The following is a 7315-nucleotide window of genomic DNA, read 5'->3' on the forward strand; positions in this document are numbered from 1 at the left end:
ATATTTTCTGAAAATTGGATTTAAATAAAGGTTATGTACAACAAGTTCAATAAACAGTTGAGAGACATCTGTTACAGGGGCACAGCTGAAAAACATGGCAGAATATGTATACCCTAGTTATTTTATTCAGTTTAACATGTAGGCTTTCGCGACAAATATCATCAATAATATTTTTTTTGGGTTAGATCGTGTAAATATATAAATGTGTCGTTAAAACCTGCCACCACCCGACACAGCCAACTTGTAAGGTTTGTCACTTAAACAGAACGTGCCAATTCGTCGGTAGTACAGCACTAACCGGTGTGTTGGTGAGCAAAGCCACAACATTTACAATCTGAGTACGACGTTTCGCCAGCAATTTACAACTAGCTTCATCAGGTGGCAGCCAGATTTGTGGAGGGGTAGATGTGATGACGTCACTTGTGAGCCCTTCTTGAGCGAATTGGGGGGGGGAGAGGGTGATTAATGAATGCATATAAATGACTATGGTAATTCATTGCCAGTTGAGTTATTTGCGTGGTAATCAACGCACATTATGCGTGCAGATTATGCAAGCCCATTGTTCTTGTATCTCCTGTCGATTGTGTGCACGAAAATATCAGTACCTGTTATTGTCTGTTCACAGGTAATCCCCATTGAAGTAAAGTGACTTGTATAAGCATGCATTTAAACTATGTATTATTTGATGATTCGCTTCCAAGCACCACTAAGTCTGTAGTTATTCGAATGGTTATATTAGATTTTATTTCTCTCAATGTCAATAGATTCTCTAATTATTAGTCTTGGCCAGTAGTAACTAGTTTTGCACAGAACTTCAACATAAACAAAATTAATTTAGTGTCCTAGTTGGCACGTATGTTCTGCCACTGCCAAGAGTTATATGTGGGAGTATTTAATATTGCTTTGGTGTTCTTTTAGTCACATGCTGATCATTCGTCCTGTCTGCCCAATATCGCATTGTCAGAAGAGCAATTACTCCGGTACACACCTTCTGTTGATAGCATCGGCAATACATCTTTAGTACCGGATATTGTATTCTTGGGTCTTTCAGCAAAGTCACGTAGATAGGTTCAAAGAAAGATAACAAAAAATAACAAAAAACTACGACGTTTCGATCGTAACACCGAAACATCCAAGGATATGAACTCCTGCAGTCATGAAAGCTTTAAGTCAGTATTTACAAGATATTAATTTCTGTATTTTATGTACCGTGCCAAATCTGACTCAGATGTTTGGTTTTTCCAACGAAACTAACCAAACATCTGGCTCGTTTCATCAGTTACTCCCGCAATTTATGGTATTTAATAGTTTTAATTACTTGGTCAGTTTCAACGCTCGTGTTATTTGATTTGGTTTTGGTATTCAGTGCCCTGTTGATTTGTGCATCATTGTAACCGTTCAATTACAGCACTTCTTTAGCATATTTAATTTCACTTCTCAGACTATCACCATCTGACACTTTCTTAGCCCGATGTATGAGCATCTTGACGAGAGGATTTCTTGCGGGGCGATGGTATGACTCTGCATTCAGATAGGCGTCAGTGTTCGTTTTCGGTAAATGCTGTGTGTTATTATACCGTTTCGACCGCGCCCGATATCCAGACATGGGAATTTGGTCAGCTTCCACTTCCATGGTGAACTGGTTGGATGGGTTTTGCGAGTTGAGATGGTTAAGAAATGCATTGAGGAAATATTTGCCGTGTGGCCAGACCACCAAGGTGTCACCCACATATCTGAACAAAGCAGAGGGTTTTAGTGTGCTTGAAGTTGTTTAGACTATGAATGCAATTTGACTGTACTGTTGCCATAATTCAGCCCACTAGTGTTAAACCAGCTTGAAATATGATTTGTTCCATTATGTCATTGGTGACATTTAGTTCGTGTGTAATCATCTACTTTCTGGCAAAATATGCTGCTCACCTCCGCCGGAGAGCAGGAATAAGTATGATAAAATGAAATATAGCACAGCAATTTGTACGAAAGCACCATGGCATATGGTAGCTGTTTGCCTTTTAATGCTCCACCATAGAACAAAAAGCCTGCCATTGATCATGTGTCAAATGTTTCAGTACTCAGGAGCCAGTGAGCTAATGAATTTGGATTATGACAAAATGCATGCTAATCTACGATCTGTTAAAGGCATGTTAGTTGGCTTTTTATGTTTTCCTTACGTGGACACTCGTGTAAAGAAATGCATTCGATACGTAGAAGAACATCACATCAAACCAACTGGAGCCACAGGTAGGAATTGAAATGGCATTTATTTGAAAACATTTTCATGTGCTTGGCACTACAATACAGCAAAATCTTTTTGGTTCTTTCGGTAAAGTCACGTAGAAGGGAAATAATAAAGTAATAAAAATAAAACATAATAAACACAATTATTTTTTTATTTCCCTTCTACGTGACTTTACCGAAAGAACCAAGAAGATGAATCCCTGTAGTCACGAAAGCTTTAAATCGAAATACAGCAAAACTTAAATAAAATTGATACAATTGTGACAGGAATTGACCCGAGCACCATATAAGTCCTGTTGGTTGAAATGCAAATGTGTAGGAAGTGTCTACAATATCCCCTCACTATTCACGAGGGTACATTCAGGAGATGCCCGTAAAAAGCAAATTTTGCGGAAAACGAATATTGGCCTTTAGAAAAAAAAATTGTTAATGAATTACCTTAAATACATAAATAAGCTATGAAGTACACGAACATTTTCATAACATAACATAACTAAAATTGCTGTAATTATCATGAAGTTAATAACAAAAAATTAAAACACTGAATACTAGTTTAAATTTTAACTTACCTTAAATTATGATGATGCTGCGCAGTAATGTAGTAATGGTTACCTCATCACATTACCTCATCACATTACCTCATCTCATTACCTCATCACATTATCTCATCACATTACCTCATCACATTACCTCATCACATTATCTCATCTCATTACCTAATCACAATATCTCATCACATTACCTCATCACATTATCTCATCACTTTATCTTTCTCTGTTTCTCTCGATGTTGTCGTGTAGAGTTCCAGATGTCATTTTGTGAGAGCAACTTTGTGAATAACGATGAATACTGAACGACTGCTTCTCGCTGGAGCACACAATCCTCGTGGAATCTGATTTATACGCAATCCTCTGTTACTCTAGAAGTCTCCATGGATGTATATGTAGGTGGCCAGGTAGTGGGGGACTAAATGAGGTTTGGTGGACTTATTGTGTCAGTGTCAGGGTATTTTATCGATATATTTCTATCTTTGAGCAATGTTGGGGAGATCTGAGAATACTCGGTGGACTGAATGGCTTCCAGAAAGAAATCTCATTGTGACTATACCCACGTATGCACTCACAAAAGTAAAGCAATTTAACATGTACACATTAATTCAATGTTTGCTTTTGAGGATGATCCTGTGCTGTATATTTCATCTCGTCTCGATACTTTCCACTCATGTGCTACACTTTCTTTACAATGGGAAAATTCTGACGATTGGAATAGGCAGATGTGCCATTTTAATTCAACGTGAATATTTTGAAAGGTCTATCTGTTACACAAGGGACACTCAGAGATGGTGATTCTTGCAACAGTGGGGAAAATTGCTATGAGAAGTCTCCTTAGAAAAGGTCTGCAATTACAGGGCCATCACACAAGGGGGTTCAACTTCACACATGGAATGAAATGATCTACTGAAAATGCTCACACATTCTAAACGTGTACAACAGCTATAGCTTCTGCTCTAATGTCACATTTTTGGTTTGAGGATGTTTCATTGCCAGCAGTGGTGCAGAAGGAGTCTGAAGAACTTGTAGAATTGAGTACAGTAATGCCATTTAACCATGTTGCAAAATCTGTGAATACATACATGCATTCGCACCTGGCTCAAATATTGTTTTGGCAATGGTACGACCACTGTGTTTTGTGTTGGCTTGTGCAGGAGAGACATTGAAGTGAAGGAATTATGGGACTAGGAATCTAGGTTTCTGGTCTCTGGAGGAGTAGCACAAAGGGACATTTGCTTGTGATGGATATGATACATTTTCTGTGCATCTTTGCAGGAAAAAAACCCTGTAATAATGTACTTTCCTGATGGCTCTAAATCAATAACTGTAGATGATGATTTTCTCTTCTGTGTTATTCTCTTTCTCAGGAGTAATCAAAGCATCATCTGGGCTGCAAATCCATTTCAAATCCAATTGCCTGCACTTCTGCAAACAGCAGCTGTCACATTGATGCACGGAAGACTTTGAAATTGTCATTGGGTGGCTGATTCCTAAAAGCTGAATGACTCTGCTTGAGAGCACGACCCTCTGAAACCCAATGGTCATCTAATTTGTTCAGAGCATCTACTTCAGGAGAGTGAGGAAGTTCAAACAAAGGATGTCAACCCTCTAATTCATCTGACATTTCGGGAGAGCCTGTCCATTTGCATCTCAGCTGCTTCCACGGCACAGGCTCTGATCCCAGGGCTATCTTCCTGCATGTGTGCCACTCGATTTGGCAACAAATGCTGGTTTTTCCCCTCATGTCAGCAAGGCCCAGAAAGACAAATCCATCTTTAATCTTCCTAAATTCGGGCAACTACTGATGTCACATTGAGGTTTTCTGGATGATATTCCTGTGATAACGGCCTCCTCCTTATATATTCCCCAAGCTTTGCCACTGCACTAACATTGAATAGCGGATAAAAAAAAACAATCCCTGTTCACTGTTGCCTGAGTGTTGCCCGGTGATGAAATATTCACACAGTAAGAGCCAGGATTTGCACACGTGCTGAGCAATCAAATGCATTCTATAGCGCCAAGCTGGGTTTTTCACTGAAGCGGCGCGTTAATGTGGGGTTTTAAATGTAGACGTGCGCGCTCTCTGCATTTCCGCATAATGAGTCAACACACACTCTCATTGTGTGGTGGAGGTGAATAATCATAATAACTAAACTAAACAAAGTGCACTGTACCCGAGAAGGCGGTATTCTCGCTGTTGTGAATTTAAAATACAGAGAAACCGACTGAACTCTGTCTATTAAAATATGTGTAATCTACCAATACCTGAAAGTTTCAGGCTGCTCCTAAGAACAGAATAAGACTTTTTTTCCCCTCCCCTCACGAATTTATGCGAGCCTCCTTTCATAGTGCCCTCGTCAATAAGCGAAGCACGGAAGCCTGCCTACGTTTGCACTGGGTGGCATGCTAAAGATGACGACAACCATTGCATTGGGCGCATAAGCAGGCTGAGTGGCTGAAGCCAAAGGATCTTTCTTGCCCGTGACTGATTCAATTCAGAAAGTACGCCCTGCCACAGTTTTCACGCTTGAATGCCGTCTCCGCAGTCTGCAGCCTTGAATGGGATTTAGCCTCTGTGAAAAGCGGACCACTCACTGCTAAGTATGAGCAGCGAGCCGGGGAACTCTGCCATGAAGCTCTTCGTGCATCAGCTGTCGCTGCCGGGAAAGGAGACCTTCAAAGTGAAGTCCTGGGCTGGGGTGTTTTCCATCATGCCCCAGAAGAGCCGATGGCGACTGCTTCTGCCTCTCCTGCTGATGATGACATCTCTTGCATCCCTGGCTCTCTGTGACTCCGCCGATGCCGAGGATAATGTATATGTGTGGCGAGCGGGTGAGTGACTCTTTGTACTTTTGCCTCTGGAGAACTCTATTTTTACCATCGTCATGTAGCAAGCAATCTCTTGTTTGTGATGTTTTTAAAATGTGTTTTTTAGTTCATATCTTTACTATAATATTGTGAGTGAAGTAATGCACAACATAATTAAATGCCAGAAGAAAAAAAAACATTACTGGTCTGATTGTACTTTGAACAATTTTTTTGGTATATTTCCATAAATTCATTATTTTCAACAAGATGGGAATACAGGATTCCATATAAATGTTAGATTTAATGTAGTAATGCATACTTAATGTTATACATTTTTGTGTCTGTAATATAAATGTGATGTTGCATGAAATTGTGAATGATTGGCAATTATGATATGCACCACTCCACAAATTGAATTCTTTAGCCTTTGAAAAAAAAATGAAAATGTTGCCACTTAAAGTAAATTTCAATGATGTTATTATTGCTCAAAATGACATCCTCTATAATGCATCATATAGATATGGGGTTGTTGTTGTGCTTGTTTTGTTTGCCATACATGAAAAATGCAATCAATGGGATTAAGGGTGTGTGAATTCCTTGTGTTGTATTGCCCACATAAATTGTAATGCGTCGCCAGGATGGATTATGTTTGAGAGCAGGAGACAGCGGGGTTGGGATGGGCTGAGATGGGTGCGAGGTTGGGCGCGGAGGACGGAGAACACCACTGTGCTGGCTCTGGGGCCGTTTAGATGTCAGGAATGCCAAATACATGACAACCGGACATGCCCCGCAAGACAAAGCCACATTGATTTAGCAAAGTCAATTTGATTGTGAGTCGATTTAACTGCTTAAACTGAACCAGTTTAAATTGATTTTAAAACAAAACCCACTTTTGGGGAGGTTTAAAGTTTGAAATTAACTTGGCAAAATCAATTGAACAAGCGTGAAGCCGAATAAAACAAAAATGAATAAAATGTCAAAATCTCTCTGATTATTGGGCTGTGTATGGACTAAGGCTTATATTTGCTTCCAGTGTACAGTTTGAAGGGGGGTTTTATAATGAAAGAAGAAAACAGTGATATTTGAACACTTAATGTAGTTTGCATCTCTGTGACCATTGATAACAATTGGAAGAATATACAGTAGCACAGTGTTTATTGATATCATGATTTTTAAAATATATATTTTATTTTGAATTGGCATTGGTTGGTTGTATCCATACTGCTATTAGGGTAAATATATTTAATGCATTTGAAATTGAAATGGAAAACGCAAATTAACCTGGGTCCAGTGAAAGTATATCTTTTTTGCTTTTTGTTGGCTGAAAAATCAATCCCTCTCATTGCAGACCTTTCTTTAATATTATAGGGAAGGATGGTTATACTCAAACGAATATTTAAGATTCGGTTCCAAACCGAGGTGTCGTAATGCCATAAACTGCCTCGCCTGATGCACAAATTAAATCAGAGTTATTAACTTTAGCAAATTCCTTAACTATGGTTTGTCAACATTGTCAAAGTGTTTGTAATTGGATAAGTGCTTCTATGCATAGCTGGTTTCAGACACGCTCAGTCGTCTAGGAATAGTGTCTATAATGTCTAGAGTGTTAAATTCATATTTATACAAGCATACAATTACACTGTGTAATACATTTTTTTTGCTCCTGGGTAGTAAGTGTTATTTCCAAATTGCTTATGCCTCAAAAGTACAGAAAATGG

General features: G+C 39.1%; 1 long non-coding RNA gene across 1 annotated transcript in view; it reads left to right on the plus strand.

Annotated features, from left to right (window-relative positions):
• LOC144721034 (uncharacterized) overlaps window positions 1–6562 on the plus strand; it is a 44372-nt gene extending 37810 nt beyond the window's left edge. Inside the window, exon 2 of the long non-coding RNA XR_013585831.1 lies at window positions 4157–6562. This is a non-coding gene — a long non-coding RNA (uncharacterized LOC144721034). The remainder of the gene's footprint in view (window positions 1–4156) is intronic.
• The last annotated feature ends 753 nt before the right edge of the window (window positions 6563–7315 follow it).

Source organism: Lampetra planeri, chromosome 10 (genome assembly GCF_965212315.1).
Source record: "Lampetra planeri chromosome 10, kcLamPlan1.2.h2, whole genome shotgun sequence".
Classification (NCBI taxonomy): domain Eukaryota; kingdom Metazoa; phylum Chordata; class Hyperoartia; order Petromyzontiformes; family Petromyzontidae; genus Lampetra; species Lampetra planeri.